This window comes from Macaca nemestrina, chromosome 7 (genome assembly GCF_043159975.1).
Source record: "Macaca nemestrina isolate mMacNem1 chromosome 7, mMacNem.hap1, whole genome shotgun sequence".
Classification (NCBI taxonomy): domain Eukaryota; kingdom Metazoa; phylum Chordata; class Mammalia; order Primates; family Cercopithecidae; genus Macaca; species Macaca nemestrina.
The window spans coordinates 149,035,199-149,054,000 of NC_092131.1; the positions used below are offsets into that span (position 1 = coordinate 149,035,199).

The window sequence follows — 18,802 nt, forward strand, 5'->3', positions numbered from 1 at the left end:
TAGCATTGGCTTCAACTTAAAGTCACCAGCTGCATTAGCCTCTAATAAGAGACTCAGCCAGTCCTTTGAAACTTTGAAGCCTCGCATTGACTTCTCTAGCTCTGAAAGTCCTAGATGGCGTCCTCTTTAAGGCTGTTTTGCCTACATTACAAATTCATTATTTAGTGTAGCCACCTTCATCTATGATCTTAGCTAGAGCTTCCAGATAACTTGTTGAAGCTTCTCCATCAGCACTTGCTGCTTCACTTTGTACTTGTTTGTTATGGAAATGACTTATTTCCTTAAACTTCATGAACCAACCTCTGCTAGCTTCAAACTTTTCATCTACAACTTTTTCATCTCTCTCAGCCTTCATAGAACTGAAGAGAGTTAACCACTTGCTCTGGATTAGGCTTTGACTTTAGGGAGTGTTGGAGCTGGTTTGATCTTTATCCAGATCACTAAAACTTTCCCCATATCGGCAATAAGGCTGTTTTGCTTTCCTATCATTCATGTACTCACTGGAGTAGCACTTTTCATTCCTTCAAGAACTCTTCCTTTGCATTCACAACTTGGCTAACTGTTTAACACAAGAGGTCTAGCTTCTGGCCTATCTCTGCTTTGACATATCTTGCTCACTAAGCTTAAAAGACAAACACTTAGAGGCCACTGTAGGGTTATTAATTGGCCTAATTTCTTTTATTATGAAAAAAGTTATTATTCATTTGATGTTGGGCTAGGGAAGATCTTTACAAGCAAAAAGTTTAAAAAATGATTAACAGATTTGAATGACATAACAATTTTATATCAAATGTTAGCAAGGGCTCAGGGAAGCACATGCTCTCATGACTGCTGGTGGGAACAAATGGGCGTAATTTTTCTGAAGAGCAGTCTGGCTGAACACATTGAAAGTCTTTAAAATGTTCATGCTCCAACTCAATAAGTCAACATCTAGGAATTTTTCCTGAAGAATAAGAGAGATATAAAAAAACGTGTTTACAATATTGAAAGAATGGAAATAACATAAATGTTCAATAATACATAAATGTTCAAAAACAGGGGACAAGTAAATACGAAATATTCATATGACAAAATACATCTGGAATTGGCCAAATTTCAATATTGTTGAAGTGGCATCATTGTGTGGGGTAAATACCCAAGGTTCGTTGTCTCATGCCAGGGAAATCGAGGACACAGACACACAAGAAGTGAGTTTAAGAGCGGAGGTTTAAGAAAAGAGAACATCTCTCTCATGCAGAGAGAGAGGGGCACACAAGTGAATTTTCTGGTTTCATGGTGAAATGCCTGGGGTTTTACAGAGGAGCTTAAGGAGGTAGTGTCTGATTTACATAGGGCAGAGAGATTGGTTGGACAAGGTACGACGTCATTAGAGGGGCCATCCCACTCTAATCTTTTGTTATGCCCTTGGGTTTTCTACTTGGCCAGCGCCATGTTGTCTATTCCTTACTGTACATGTGGTTGACAAAGAAAAGGGAAGATGGAGCCGCCATGTTGAACATGCTTGGCCTCCAAGTACCCTTATCCTATTGGCACAGCTGCTGGCATTCACCCATGCCAGCTTCCAGCTTGCTTATCTATGTCTGTAGCTTTATTTTACAGGCTGCTCTTTTTTTTTTAGAAAAGAAATGATTTGGGGACTGCTTTTCATTAAAGAGAAAACTTTACTGAGGACTTCCTTACCCTCACTATCTGCCTAAATAATTCCTTTCAACTCCTCTGTCATTCTTGTGTCTCAGGGAATAGAGAAGCCTGGGGATAGGGAGAAAGATAGGGGAACAGCCAGTTGGTGAAATCATAACACTCACAATATTTATTGGTTAAGCTCACTCATCATCTCACATGAACATGATTTGTGATGCTGCAAAACAATTGCAATAGTAATATCAAAGATCGCTGATCACGGATCACCGTAACAGAAAATAATGATGATGAAAAAGTCTGAAATATTGCAAAAATTACCAAAATGTGACATAGAGATATGAAGTGAGTACATGCTGTTGTGAAAATTGTGTCAATAGGTTTTCTTGACATAGGGTTGCCACAAACCTTCAGAATGTAAAAAATGCAATATCTGCAAAGTGCAAAAAGGAAAACACAATAAAACGAGATGTGCCTGCATTAAAAATATATGTTAGAATATTTAAATAATGTTGTGATAATGTTTTGTTGGTTGGGCTCTAAACACAATCAGCTTCTTGGGAGAAAGTATGGTATGGTGGTAACACTACAGATGATATAAAAACATATCATCTGAGTTTCAGTTTTGACCCTACTACTTAATAGTTCCATGAGATTGGACAAGTCATTTGATCTCCTAGTTTCTCCATCTGAAAATTGGGATATGTATGATACTTACTTCATAGGATTAACGTCATAAATATTAAATGCATTAAAAGAATAAAATAGTACAGTGCCTGCTACATAGTAAGTGCTCCATGTGCTACTATAATCACTTCAACTTTCAGAAATATTTGATTTTGCCTAATACCAGAGCTTCCCGACATGGCCTCAAATGCCCCTGAACTTCCTCTTAAGAAGCTCTCCTCTTGGGAAACTACATGGGTTACCTGCCCTCCATTGTGAGTAGGCCCTTGTCTGTCCTAGTTTTTCTGTTTCCAGTCTTCCCAATCACTGCCCTACCCCTAAGCATAACACATGATCTTCACCACATCAAGAAAACAGAATCAGACTGGTTGTGACTAACACAACCAAGATCTCCATGAGGCCAAATCTTTTATTAAGTTTGTTCATTCACTACTCAAATATATTTCCCTGGCGTAAAAAGTGCATAACAAAAACATGGGAAAACATATCTTCAGACTTCCTCATCTTCCTAAGTGCATTGCTCTGCACACCTGGGAGAGCCACAGCTGGGTTCTTTGCTTCTTCAGACTGGTAAGATTCTTGTAGCTTTTCTATTTTCAGTTAAGTCATGCCTCCCCACCTAGTTTCCATTGCATGCCTGTTACGAGACACAACTTGTGAACCCCCTCAGTAGTCCTTCTCAGAATGTTAAACACACAGTAGATGGTCAATAAATACTTGTTCATTGTATTGCTAAGCATATTTTCCATAAGAAATATAGCAATTCAGTGTTGTGGTGCATATGCATTAAGGCTTAAATAGCCTTGCCTGGCCCTGTTACCATTATGCACTATTTTCTCCCTATAATTCTGTTGAAGTCACCAATGACTTCCATGTTGACTAATCCAATTACCATTCAACCTATCACTGGTATTTAACACAGTTGATTACCCTCTTCTTGATTTCCAGAATACTATGTTCTTGGTTTTCCTTTGGCACACCAGTGGCTCCTTCTCACTTCTCCCCCAATTTTCAACATTGAAGTGACCTTGGTTTTTTCTATTCTCTATCTGCCGTTACTTCCTTGAGGATAACATTAAATTCCATATATTTTGATGCTCTCTATTGCCAACAACTTCTAGGCTTCCTCTGAATTTCTGACTTAATGATCAACTGCTTACTCGACCTAACAGATATTTTTAAATTAAAATGTCTTAAGATACACTCCTGAAAGTCTCTCCTAAGCATCATCCCTGACTTTTTTTTCTCTCACACCCAGGTCCAGTTGGTTGGGAAATTCTGTTGGCTCCATCCAGCATCTGGCTGCTTCTAGCATCTCATGCTGGGGCCACCATGATCTCTCCTGAATTACTGTAACAACTTCCTAACTGCTTCTATCCTTGTCCCCAACGGTCTCTTCCCAACATAGCAGCCAGAAAGAGATTATATCACTTATCTGTTCAAAATCCTTTAAGGGATCCTCATTTCACTCAGAATAAAAATTGTCCATAAAATGGCACACAAGACGCTGAATGATCTGGGCCCAATTCTCTCTGACCTCATCTCCCACCACTTCCCCTTTCATTCACTCTGCTACAACCACCCTGTGTTCCTTAGTGTTTCTCAAACACACCAAGCATGCTTCCAGCTCAGGGCCTCTGCACTGGCTATTCCCTCTGCCTGGCATGCTCCTTACTCTTTCTCTTCCCTCAACTCAACTGTCACGTTCTCAATAAAGCCCACACTGACCACCTCAGCATTGCTGTCATCCACCATCTTCTATTGTACTCTATAATATTTTATTTGTTATGTTTAATATTTATTGCTTGTATCTTTGCAATCTAAGCTCCATGCAAGCAGAGTTATTTGTTGGTCTTGTGCCCTGTTGTGTCCTTGATTCTCAGAACATTGCTTGGCATGTAGAAAGTTCTCCATATTTGCTGAGCAAATTAAATTAATGTGGGAAATGCATTCTCATGCTTTGACTTATGAACAGATTTTAGAATGTAGCCCATAACTATTGTAGGCAGTAGGTAGCCAATTTGCTCATTTTTCTGCAAAAGCAAGCATTTCGCTTATGATATAGATACCCTAAATATGTCCCTAGGGAACATTTTACAAGATTGGTACGTGATTAACAACTTCAGGTACACAGAATAAGGGGTGGAAATCATAGCGTTTTTTTAAAAACTTTTGCTCAAGTTCACGTTCACATACAAAATTGCTTTCTGTGGTTTTTATTCCATCTCATTAGTACTTTGGATCTTTCGGTTTAATTACCTGGAAAAGCAGCACAGCATAGTAGTTAAGAAAAATAACAATGGAGCCACCGGTCTGCATTTGAATCTCTGCAAACCTCTCTGAACCTTTTGTTGATGACATTCAAGTATAAAGTCTGTTACAAAAAACTTTTGATAGTGGTCCTCCAACCCAGTTTGCTCATTACTTGGAATAGTCTGCTTCTTTGCTAAACAGCACCATGTATTAGAAAGTTCTGTATACAGTAATAAGCTAAAAATCTAGCTTCCTATCACTTTCAAGCAGTGATTCTAAAACTGGTCCTTTCAGCATTGGAGAATATAAACACCATCTACATAATCTCCTAAACAAAAATTCGAAAATTTTTTAAATTTCTATTTTTGACTGCTGATTTTGAGCAAAATAATTGTTATGCCTTCCTTGCCTCACAAATGCCATGGAATTCAGAGGAAGTATATTGTATATTAGTGTGTCCCAGATATTGTACTAATGTTGCTCAATGTGGGTCCTTTCCAACCTCACCTGTGCCCCTCATTGTATGCACTGAAGCACAAACCAATTCAGTGCTCTTACTTAGTAAGCCATCAGTACATTCTCTATTCACCTTCACTCTCTGCTTACAAGTCAACTATTTAGACAGCCAGCTCATCTTTCCTTCACATACTCCCTTTCCATGTCGTGTCTTATTTAATCACATGGTAACGTTGCCTGTAATAATTAGGGCTTTTCCAATCTTAAAATCTCATTATTCTAATAAATGCACAAACTTTATCCTAGGCCTGCATAACTACTCATTCAGAAATTACTTTTTATGTCTCCATATAAACTTTCAAAATAAATTATATATTTCCCCACTTCTGAGGCTTTTGCTCTTTTATCCTTCACATCTGATTTACTGCAAAAATGTCTTTGGCAGCATTCACAAAAATTTGTCATTGAGGTACAATCAACAGAATTCCAGGGAGGCCCCCAACAGACTTCACAACCAGTTAATTCACTGGTTCTGGGTGCCAGAGGTAGTTCAGTTACTTAGTGGGAAAATTGCAAGGAAAATCGGAAGACTGCCTGGATTCAAATCTCAGCTTCAGCATGTAAAAAGACCTCAGGCAAACTATTTAACTTCTCTGACTTCAATTTCTTCAGTTAAAATGGGGGTAACAATAGCACCTACCTCAAAGATCTATTGGAAACACTAAATGAATTATTACATATATAACACTTAGAACAGTGCTGGGCAGTTACTACGGGCTCAATAATTGTTAGCTAACATTATATAGCAGCCACTGACCTGCCTGTTTCGGGGAGAGGGAACAGAAATTTAAGACCTGATCTTCATCCACATGAAGTGTGACTACTACTGAGGGAAAGAAAAAAAGAAAAATGCAAATTATGTACAAGGGATATGTCCATAAGAGCAAACTACTTTTGGAATCATTTTCATTTATAGCTTGTCTTCTAAATATCTATACTAGGCACCTAGAAGACACCATAAACTTGGCCGGTCTTAAACTGTCTCTTCCTCGTGAATGATGTCAATCTCATGTATTTATTCAACAAGCATTTATTGACTGCTTATTATGGGCCAACCACCTTCAAGGTATATGAGAAACTCAAAGTTATCTTCAATATTCTCCTCATCTTCTATACATCATTCTTATCCTAACCATTGATTTGAATCCCTCCCCTTCTTTCCATCCCCATTGCCATAGCATAATTTCTTACCAGACCTGTCCCATCTACTGCCTGCCACTATCCTCTCCCTGCTCCAACCTCTGCTATTCATTGCTGTCTGAATACTTCCCTCCAAAATTAATCTACATTTTAAGAACTTCTAATGACTTCTAACAGAAATATTTGTTAGCCTGGCTTATCAGTTACTGTACTCTCTGACTCCAAACTTTTGCTTCCGTGTCATCTCTTGCCAGTCACCTTATGCAAACCATGCACAACTACACTAAACCTCCCCCCGTTCCCTTAGCAGACCAGACCTTGGAGTGATTCCATGCCTTTGTTCATGGCCTCCCTGTTTCCATATATGACAAATACCTACTCATCCTGTAGGACTCCATCCAAATAACTTCTTTGCAATGAAGGCTTTTCCAGCCATTCTCCCTATCTTCTCACCATGCTTTGGTCTCACTTGTTTACATAATTAATGAAATGTTGGTAGTTTCCTACTTGTTTTAGGTTTATCACAAAGTAGATGCAACATAAAAGTTAACATTTATGATTATAATAGGTGAATGAAAAAGTAGTTGAGGTTTTTGCATTGTTGGAATTTGCCATTTGATATTGGAATACATTCTTAAATAAATGTGGTTATGTCATACATCATTTTAATGAGCATTTCTTGCTTTTTCTGCTAATGACTTATTACTTACTGTTTATGTTGTGTTTATTTTAGACTATGGAAATAATGCTAGACAAAAAGCAAATTCAAGCAATTTTCTCATTCAGGTTCAAAATGGGTCATAAAGCAGTGGAGACAATTCACATCAACAATGTATTTGGCCCAGGAACTACTAATGAATATATAATGCAGTGGTGCTTTAAGAAGTGTTTGTTTGTTTGTTTGTTTGTTTTGAGGTGGAATTTCACTCTGTTGGCCAGAGCTGGAGTGCAGTGGCACAATCTCGACTCACTGCAACCTCCACCTCTGGGGTTCAAGTGATTCTCATGCATCAGCCTCCCAAGTAGCTGGGACTACAGGCACACACCACCACACCTGGCTAATTTTTGTATTTGTAGTAGAGACAGGGTTTTGCCACATTGGCCAGGCTGGTCTCAAGTTCCTGACCTCAAGTGATCCGCGCGCCTTGGCCTCCCAAATGCTGGGATTACAGGTGTGAGCCACCGTGCCCAGCCAGTTCAAGAAGTTTTGCAAAGGAGATGAGATTCTTTTTTTTTTTTTTTTTTTTGAGACGGAGTCTCGCTCTGTCGCCCAGGCTGGAGTGCAGTGGCGCAATCTCGGCTCACTGCAAGCTCCGCCTCCCGGGTTCACGCCATTCTCCTGCCTCAGCCTCCCGAGTAGCTGGGACTACAGGTGCCCGCCCCTGCGCACCGCTAATTTTTTCTATTTTTAGTAGAGACGGGGTTTCACCATGGTCTCGATCTCCTGACCTTGTGATCCGCCCACCTCGGCCTCCCAAAGTGCTGGGATTACAGGCGTGAGCCACCACGCCCGGCCGGAGATGAGATTCTTGAAGATGAGGAGTGCAGTGGCCGGCCATTGGAAGTTGACAACAACCAATTAAGAGCAGTCATTGAAGCTGATCCTCTTACAACTACAGAAAAAGTTGCCAAAGAACTCAACGTCAATCATTCTACAGTTGTTAGGCATTTGAAGCAAATTGGAAAGGTGAAAAAGCAGGATAAGTGGGTGCCTCATGAGTTGACCAAAAATAAAAGAAAAAATCATCATCGTGAAGTGTTGTCTTCTCTTATTCTACAGAACCATGAACCATTTCTTGATTGTATTGTAATGTGCAATGAAAAGTGAACTTTATACAACAATCAACAATGACCAGCTCAGTGGCTGGACCAAGAAGAAGCTTGAAAGCACTTCCCAAAACCAAATTTGGACCAAAAACAGGTCATGGTCACTGTTTGGTGGTCTGCTGATGGTCTGATCCATGACAGCTTTCTGAATCCCAGCAAAACCATTACATCTGAGAAGTATGCTCAGCAAATCAATGAGATGCACCTGAAACTGCTACACCTGTAGCCAGCATTGGTCAACAGAAAGGACCCAATTCTTCTACAGGACAATGCCTGATCACAGATTGTACAACTAACACCTCAGAAGTTGAACTAATTGGGCTACAAAGTTTTGCTTCATCCATCGTATTCACCTGACCTCCCGCCAACCGACTACCACTTCTTCATGCATATCAACAACTTTTTGCAAGGAAAGTGCTTCCACAACCAGCAGTATATGGAAGCTTCCACAACCAGCAGGTTGCAGAAAATGCTTTCCAAGAGTTCATCAAATCCTGAAGAATGAATTTTTATGCTGCAGAAATAAGCAAACTTGTTTCTTGTTGGCAAAAATGTGTTGATTGTAATGTTCCTATTCTGATTAATAAAGATGTGTTTGAACCTAGTTATGATGATTTAAAATTCACAGTTCAAAACTGCAATTCCTTTAGCACCTTTTTTCCTGTTGTGTAGAAATTAAGTAGAGAGCCCCACCTGAAATCTACCACAGTACCTGAACATAGAGATGATATAATAAACATTTGTTGAATGAATTAATGAGTGAAACAACCTGAGGCACTTCACTATAAAAGTATAAAATTGGAACACTAAATTTTTTAATGCATTGTATAGGGATAGGGAGGGAATATTTACATCGAAGACTTTGGGGAATATAGTTACTGAAATTAAACATCAAATTTAGGCCTGAGCTTCCAGAAGGAAACTAAAGGGTAAAGGATAAACAGTCTCGTGGTCTGATAAAAGAAAGTATACAACTTAATCAAGACAGACAAACATTTTGTAGACAAGCTTTTCCTGAAGGAGTTTTCTGTGTAAATTATATAAGTAACATTGAATAAATAATACAGCTACTTTTTTTGCAGTGTAAAGAAATCAAAGAAATGTTTTTTCTTTTGGATATCTTAAATCAATTCTCAATAAAATGAAATCCAAGAGCAGTGCCCATTCTGGGCAGAAGCAGTGTAAGAAGGGAGCCTCCCATGGGGTTGTAAGGATGGAAGAGAAAGGGATGCCACAAAGGAAGGACGATCAATATCCTGAGTGAGAGCTGGCAGTGGATGCTGAACGCATGGCTTTGGGTACTCAAGGGCTGCCCCATCAAGGTCCTCCCCAAGCTGGAATCATGCTAACAGCTGGATAATGCAAAGTAGGGACCGGGGGTAATTTCAACAAAGGGTCTTGAAATAATAATGGGAAGCATATGTAATTCTAAACAGATTTGGGGCTCTTTGCAGTGACATTATTTGATGTTGCAAGAATAGGCATAGAAATCAGTTGAGTGTATTTTTGCAAGGGTTCAGTGATAACAGTATCCAGTTCTGTCAAGAGAGTATGTGGGAAAATGCATAGATATTATCCAACCAGGAATCACTAGGTGAGGGTTACCTGGTCTGTTTCAGTTCTGAACACTCCCTGCCTTGCCTCCCACTCCAGCAATACAATTGCTTTTCTCTTCTCTATGCTTTACAGGTACACTTCCCTCTTTTTAAAATGACCCTCCTACTCAACTGTTCACCACCATCTCCAGGTAGCATCTTTAGGTTGCCTTTCTTGACTCCCTCACCCCAAGCTCCAAGTGCCCCTCTAGCAGCCTCCTGTCACCTCCAATCACAGTAGCCATGTGCACATTCCACATTGTTTACATCTCTTCTGTGAGCTCCTCCAGGGAAAGTACCGAGATTTATTCGACTTTGTTTCCCCAACGCAGTGCTTGATGCACAACAATCGACCATTAAATGTCAAAAGTAGGAAGAAGGGGAGTTTAGAAATTTGTTTTTAAAGAGTATTTGAGCATAGAAATGCCACTGAAGATAACAGGGTCATAGAAGGAGTGATTATTGGGGAAAATAACATGTTGGTATTTGACTCACAAAATAAGTGTGTAAGTCCATTCTCACATTTTTATAAAGATAATACCCAAGACTGGGTAATTTATCAAGAAAAGAGATTTAATTGACTCACAGTTCCACATGGCTGGGGAGACCTCAGGAAACTTACAATCATGGTGGAAGGGGAATCAGGCACATCTTACATGGCAGCAGGCAAGTGTGAGAGAGAGAGTGTGTGAGCACAGGAAAAACTACCACTTATAAAACCATCAGATCTCATGAGAATTTACTCACTACAGCATGGGGGAAACTGCCCCCATAATTCAATCACTTCCCACCAGGTCTCTCCCTCAACACCTGGGATTGCAATTCACGATGAGATTTGGGTGGGGACACAAAGCCAAACCATATCAGTAGGTATGATTGAAATAGCTATTTGGCGATGTTTGGGAGGAAAATGTGGCATCCAAGATACAGATTTGAAAATTGTCTACTACAAAGTAGTAGCCAAAACAGACAGAAAATGACCTTTCCTTTAAATTGTACCCTGATGAACAATCATCTGTTGACTAAGATCTTTCCATCTTTTTTCCTCATTTGGGCCATTGCCACAGAATTGGGGTTTGATTCAAGATGCTCAGCTTCATTTGAGTAGAGTTCAAAACCCTCCTTATATTATATCATGCACCAACTCAGTCCCTTCTACTCCAGGGAAACTCACCAACCACCACCTGAGCATATCTTGCTGATTGTCCCCTCAGTGGTATTGCTCAAACCATTTCCCTGGAATAGAATCCTTGAGGATCCTTCCCTTCAGTGCCCATCTGCCTCAACCTCGTCAATCTCTGTCAAAGTCTAAGCTCAAAAGTGTAAAAGGCTCTTCTAAACGTAAGACCCTTGTGACCTTCCTCTGTTGCATGAATGTCTGTCTTGTCTACCAAATCAGAAGGCAGAACCCCTGAAGATAGAAGCAATATTCTTTGCTCCCTTTTAATCCCCCATTGACTGTAAGCGTTATAGTTCTGCACACTCAGCCAATTAATGTTTAGGATATTAATGGACAGGAGATAGCTTTTTATTAAACTCCTAATGGAGCTTCCAAATCATTGTTTCTTTGCCAAATATCAACAGTATTTTTTCTACAGCCAGCACTATCGCCTTCTCCCTATCCTGCAAGCTTCAGCATGGTGATTGTACCTTCTTCCTTATGATTCTAACTCTGGTCTCAGAATGCAATGCATCCTTCTTGATGGCTTCAGCATCCAGGTAGATGACCTGGATTACAGCCACTTGATCACTCCAAACTGAACAATCTTCAATTCTGTGTCACTTAAGCTGCCAATGGGCAAGTCCAAATATCATCACTTAGACCTAGTAACTAACCTGTACATTGTGAAAACCTGAAATGCTACACAGTCTCCCTCTCTACCAGTGAACCTGCTTATCTCGCATCAGTCAGGTGAACTAAGCATCCATCCCCGACTGCAGCTCTTAGAGAGTCTTTCCCTTCTGTGTACAATGAGAGCAATAGTATGGAGTTTACAATGGTGTTGAGAAGATAAAAATAACCTATGAAAGATTCCACAGACAGTATGTGCTCACTAAAGCAAGTCTCTCACTTTCTCTCTCTCTCTCTGCCCACCGTCTTCCCTCTAAGAATGAAGAGCTAATGCCTCCTGAAGTAGCCATTCTAACTCTGAGCCTCTTGGACTATTCTAGAAACTCCTTTTTCCTTCTGAACCAAAATCTGTCTCCCAGGGTCCCACTCAGGAGTCTCTGCACAGCTCTCTGGAGCTGTAAGAATAAGGGTGACCTTTCTTCCTCCAGGTCAGCCTGCCAGCAGTCTTTGGACAATTCACACAACCCCTTGAGTCTTTTTCTTCTCCAAGAGGATCACCCTCCCCACCTTGCCTCCGCCTGCCCCTCTGAGCCCACGATGTCGTGGCAATGTTAGTCTCCTTCCACCTAGCATATTCCAGTAACTTCTGCCAGAACACCAGTCCCATTCGAAAGTCCCAGGAGAACATGAACAACTAAGGTCAACAATTTTCCCTGATCCAAAACGGCTGAAAAATAAGTCCTTCCCGCTGCTTTACTGACAAATCGAACTCTACGAGGGAGAGGAAGGACTGCAAGAAATGGTAATGCCAAGTGAATGAGGATTTTTTTAAAGAGTCTCGAATCCTAAGGGCTTGTCTTGTTCTTTTAACTAGAAAGTTTGAGTCTTGATCCATTAATCCAGAGCTAATAAATGTCTGGTGGCAATTTGCCAGTTTGAACTCACAAGTGCGAGCTTATTCATTATGAGGAAGTAGCGATCTCTGTGGGGAAATGCTTGCAAACAGGATTAGTGGAGCAAGGGGAGGGCAAAGCCTTTGGTGAAAAATGTGCCCATTGCTAATCAATGGCCAACAGCTTCTCGCCGCAACGAGTTGCAAAAAGCAATCGTAGCTCAGTGATTTTTTTTTTATATATGTTCATTTGCCAAAGCAAGAAGTGAACTTTGTGGACTGGCTGAGTCAGGATTTCCAAAACTGCTATTGGTTCCTGACACCAATAGCCAGTAAGCTGGAGTCTCTGGAGGTTCAGAAACAAAATTTAAAAGCCCAAAATGTAATCAAAGCCTCTGGTTTATTATTTAATATTCATGTAAATTTAGCATCTTATTCCACAATATTATATTTGCTTTCATATAAAAAGCATATGTTTCCCCCTATTTCCATGCAATTCCTTGAGCCCCAGCCCACACACCATTCCCCTCCAGAGCTTCATGCGCTCCACTTTGAGAGAAAGGGACTGACTTCACTCTAAGTGAGGTCTCAATGATCACGTCAGTGGTGGTTTCTTACTCAGATCTATAGGCTTATTGATTCCAGAAGGAATTACACCAGCAGGTACTGCGCTGTAACGTCTCAGTATCAAAGACAGACAGTTTGGATCTTGGATTACATTCATGTATCCTGGGACCTGAGGTTGTTTAATTTCTCCAAGGCTCAGATTCCTCATCTGCATGGAGCTATCTACTTCATAAGCTGTGATGGGGACTAAGTCAGGTCAGGTGTGTAAGGTGCTCAGTGCCATAGGTGCAGCACAAATGTTTCTTATCATACTGGTGGTATGGCCAGACACCTAGAAGGTTCCTGCCTTTGTGTGGTAAAGAGAATCCTGGAAATGGAGTCTGAAGTCCTGTGTCTTCATTCTTGATTCTGCCATTAGTTAGCAATATAGTCTGAAAGGAATGCTTTTAAGCTAAAATCTACCTTCTTGTTCTTCTTCTAAAATACAGGTTTCCAATGGTTAACTATTTAAGGGGCTTTAGTGCATAGGAGAAACAATATGAATAAACCTACAATCTGAGCTTTTTCTCCCTCTACAGCAACATAGAACAATAATAATAAATGACAAGATTGAGCCCACCACGTGCCAGGCATTAGCTACATTTACCTGCAATCCCCTGCCTAACTCTCATAAACTATATAGTAAGAGAATAAGAAACTTGCCCATATTGGTAAAGCTGAGGGTTGAACCAAGTCTGAGTAACTCCAGGACCTGAGCACTTAATCATTACACCCTGCTAACCTACCCTCCAAATGAGCCAAAGATCTGCTTATTTACTAATTCAGCGGGAAAGGAACTTATTTGGGAATTCTCTCTAGAGGCCCTTTAAGATTCCTGGCTGTTCCTAGCTACAGTTGACCAAGCACAGGCTGAGGCTGTGATTGCAGAGTTAGTAACTAGTGATGTCAGAGAAGGGGTAGCACTGAAGTTCTAGGCCCACCCTTCCTTCTGAGGGGCCAAAACGTCTAAGATGCTGTGGGGTTGGAGTTACAACAACTAGGATTTGATTTCCAGCTTAACTGACAACCAGCTCTATGATCCTCTGCAAGTTACTTAATCTCTCTGAGAGGACACATAAAGTTTTACCATAAATAAAATAAAATTATAATCTGTACATTGCAAAGATTGCTGGGAGGAATAACAGAGATTGTATAAAGTGTCTAACAGAGAATGTGGCTAATAATTAGAGCTATTATAATTCATTATCATTTTTAAGGCAAAAATCTTTCAAAAAGGAAACCAAAATACATTTTCAGAAGTCACATTATATAAAATGTAAAATCTCAAATACCCTGTTACGTCTCTCTAGAACATTAAGCAAATATGAGCAATTGTCAAATAATTCACAAGTGGTCTCTCTCTAAAAGATTTTACCTCTTTCTAAACAAAAGCTGCCTCGAAGTAGCTAAATTCTGACAGAGAGCAGAAATCCATGTGAGTTAGCAGACCAGTCTCCTGGGGAGCATGCAAATGATTCTTGAATAATTTTCAAGCCTAATTCTACTTGCACTTTCCACTGTACTAAAACCAAATCAAAATTCACTGGCAAACAAGGAGCATCCTGCCAGGATCTCATGATTTCTCAAGTGAAATTTCATCACGCAGAGCAAGCAGCAAAGGAAGGTGGGTTTAAGAGACACGTGTTCAAATTCCTGATGATTTTTCTCTTCCTGCTGAGAAAGATGGACCAAGAAGAGTCAATCATTGGACCTCATGAATTTGAGCCGATAAGCTCCTAATTGACCGGCATGTATTTAATCGGGAAGAATCGCTATAGAATTCCTGAAGACAAAAGGAAGTGAGTATGAACCCCACACAGAGTACAGGACAATGTGCTGGTTCCTGCTCCCTCATGGGGCAGTATTCATGGCTGAGTCCTGAAAATCAGGAAGAAGGACTAATTCGAGGACAACCCCATGGGGTTCCTAGTCTGTGCTCTCCTCCTCCCACGCAGCCTGCCAGTGTTGTGCCATAGTTTCCTGGCAGAGCCAGAAGAGTGGGGAAAAAGCTGGGAGGGAGGTGGAGGAGGCACTCAGGTGGCTATACTGATCCTGACAGCAGCTACCAGGCCCAGTGGTCCTACCTGATTGAAACTTTGGGTATCCCATGCTGGAGAAGGCCTTTACTGTTATTAGGCAATTAGCTAATTTAACCAAAACAAGAACTAGACTGGCACTTCTCAAGGACCTGCATCCACTTACCAATACACACTGCTCCTAGAAAGCTAATGTAGAAGGTGCTATAGGTATATACAAATTAAGAGTTCAGACTCCAGAGCCAGCCTGCTTCTCTGCTGGGCCACCTAAGACAAGTTACTTAACCACTCTGCCTTAGTTTCTCCATTATGAAAGGTGGAACAAACAATCATAGTATCCATCTCACAGGGCTGTGATGACAATTAAGTGAGTGACTACATGTAAGGTAGACCAATGCCTCACACATAGTAAGTGCTCAATACACATTATTATTCTAAACCACGCACCCCTTTGCCATATAGTTACACAGCTTGCTTAGAGCTCACTAATTGCTTTCAGGTTCTCATTCAAATTTCATGACAACCCAGAGAGGCCTGGCAGGAACCATTATCCCCACTTCACAGATGGAAAACCTATGGCTCAAAGAACTTCTATGATTTGTCCAAGGCCGAGGTTATGAACCTCATAATTATCAGAGGAGGCACCTGAAACCAGAGGTTTGGGTGTCACATATAACACAGCTTATGTAGAATTTTGGCTACAACGTTTAATTAAATTGAAACAAATACTTCCATTTTAACCCTGCATCCACCTATGTATCCAGCTGGAGATCATTAATCCGACCTGTGGGCTCACAGGGCAGCACTGGGTTTTTAGCACTCAGCTGATCAGGGCACCTTGTCAGGTAGCAGGCCATTCCCAGGAGCCACATCCTGTTCCTTTCCCATTTGCTGTCTTGAGTTTGAGGCACTCCACAGTCACGTGGAATAGGACCAAAGCCAGCAGGCAAAAATCAGCTTTGGGGAAACTAGAGTTAGCATCTTGAAAATATATGACCATTCTGGCCAGAATTGCCACACACAGACTCACACAACAGTTTCCTGAATTTCCACGTGATATGACAAGCAGGTCTGTAATAAGCTCTCTCTGGTGAATAAAAGTTTATCTGCACCACCAACTGTATTTCACGTACCCAAAAAGCAGACTAATCACAAATTTTAAAGTGGCCAATGACAGGATCATCTCAGAGCTGAAGAACCACTTATGTTCTCTCAGCCAGTTGGGGAATGTTACCCCCGCAGGTCTGGATGGCTCAGATTTGCAAAGAGAACAGGTGAAAAGAGAACCAGTGACAGCTGGCCAGTTATTATTCACAGAAACTCCTGATTCAGACAGGAGTGAGTCACATGAAAGGGAAGGATAGAAAAGGAGACGCCAAAAAAGCATTTGGCCCTTGAATTCTCTGGCAAGGAGCAGATGGATGTAATCAATTACTTAAATAATTCACAAGGCAGAAAGCCTGCTTTCACCTGAATTATCTAGATAATTTTTAAAGATATAGTTTGGGTGAGGATCTCCTTGTAATCCACACAAACTGCTTGTATTTCCCCAGCTCATCAAATAATTTACTTCCACGTGAGCAGGCCAGGCTTCCAGAGCTACGATTGCCATAAATGTAACTGCTCCTGGTCATGTCTTTTCTCTTACATTTGTACTTCAGGGAAGAATTGGTTTCAAGCCGAGTCTTTTTTTCCTCCTTTGTGTCCTGGTAAGCTTTTCCTCTGGAAATAAACTGGGCTGGCTGTCCCTTTGATCCCATTGTGCGATTCTATCTCGTTCATCAAGCTGTGGCACCTGACCTGTTACAAGGGTATAGAAAATAGTACAATTTGAGCATTTCAAAGTGCAGGTTTTCTATTTTTAAAAGGGATATTTGACAGCCACCTTTAGATCCACTTGCTTATCGGGGTTGCGTTTTAACAAATTTTTGTGAAAGCATACCATTTATTCTCCAAAATTGGAAAAAAAAAATGAACAATGGTGAGTTCATATCCCATTGAATATGGCTTGAAACATCCAAATCTCCAGCAAAGACTGATAGAAAGAAAGTATCATCATATCAGTGGCATCAGAAAATGGCCCAGGCCTGAGCTTCTACGGCCTGCCATAAAGATGACCACCGCAGCCGGGGTGAGAGCTCAGGGTCGTTCTCCAGCACGGGGGAACGTAGCTTCTTTCCTGACCCATCCGTTGTGTGGGTGGATTAGAAGCAACACAAGCAGAAACCTCTTGGTTCCATCTTCATCAAGGAGCTTTTACTGATGACAGGAAATGGCTGTTAAATGGGTGAATGCACAACATATCTGGAGACAGAGGGCCTAAGATGATTCAGAACCCCTCCCCTCAGACTCTCTCAGTGGTATGAGCTCCTTCTCCCCACTTGAGGCTCTAATCACCCACCCTTATCATTTCGTTAGAAAGAGACAACCTCGTAATTTGGGGCAACATAAATTATCAAACATCAAATATGGCAATATTTTGTAATAAATATGTTCAAATGATAACACCAAAGCATAACCAACAAAGCCAGATGTTTCTCCCCGCTTGCTTTGGAATGAGATAAAATTCCACTCTTAGCTAAATATTTGTCTGTTTCTAATCAAACATAATTTTAACCGCATTGATGCTACTCATTTAAGAACGCTCTAATACTTTTCCTTCATCATGTTTTGTTTAATGTTTTTGAACCCACCCTAGTAGATTCTAACCCTGAGAACAGTCGTTTTACATGACATTGCTGTTGCTGTTCAAACTTGCACAAAGCACTTGGTGAGCAGTCCAGGCCTTTGCTATCCTGAGAATCCACACTGCAACTCACTGTTGACAGTCACACTTTTGCTTCCATTTGCTTGTGCTTCTCATTATAAGTCAACATGTTTTCATTCAGTTTGTAGAGTGCCCCTTTTTAGCCTCTAGCTGCTGGATGACACCATCTGTGATTGCCAAGGAAATTAAATTAAATTAAGTTAAAATTCAATCAACAGAAGATTGTTGCCTCTATGACTTTACTAGGAACCTTGAGAGCATAAGCGTCTAAATTCCTTTCTCTTAATACAGAAGCAGACCAGCTCTTGTGTAGCAACATTGGCCCACGGTTTAAAACTCGCTCAGAGCCAGGGGCCAGTCACTTACCCTTTCTGTCCCACCTCAGATGACCTGCAGTCAATGAGAGACAAATTTATTTGCTTCTGTAGTCTTTGCTTGGCTTAGGGAAATCTTTGTTTCTTACCAAAAAGAAGAAGAAAATCTTTCGACTTATGCAAAAAGAAAAGATGATTAATTGGCACAATATTATATATACTACCCCCAAATAAATTCTAGATGGTTAAAGGTTTTTATTTTACAAATAAAAATAAGCCATAAAAATTGATCTTTTTTATAAAATAAAGTAAAACATTGATCGTAGGAATTTATAAGCATTAAAAACACCAAGAAAAGTATTGATGATTTGAAAGTAATAAATTTGAAAAAGTAAAATCAAAATAATATCAACAAGATGCAAATGCAAATAAACTACAGGGAAGCGTTTGTAACACGTATGACAGGCAATATACCTTAAACAGACATATACACACAAACACTCATATACAAGTGTACATGATATATAAACTTTTACTTGAAAATAAGTAAAAACATCTCATTTATGGTCATAGGGTATAACAGCAATTAACAAATTAAAAAATACAAAAGACCAAAAATCCTTTCAAATTCACCTGTCTAAAACAAGAAAAGACACAGGTACAAACATATACCATCCAAAAACAATGATAAACTATTTTTTAATGTAGCAAACTAACCAAGGTTCAAAAACATGATTGT

The 18,802-nt window shown here is 40.3% G+C and overlaps 1 long non-coding RNA gene across 1 annotated transcript; it reads right to left on the reverse strand.

Annotated features, from left to right (window-relative positions):
* Positions 1 to 754: 754 nt before the first annotated feature.
* LOC105490068 (uncharacterized) lies at positions 755 to 18,045 on the reverse strand. Its single transcript, XR_011625425.1, has 3 exons — positions 17,676 to 18,045; positions 16,631 to 16,782; positions 755 to 943 (listed from the first exon to the last, which is right to left on the reverse strand). It is a non-coding gene; the product is annotated as an uncharacterized lncRNA (long non-coding RNA).
* Positions 18,046 to 18,802: the final 757 nt, after the last annotated feature.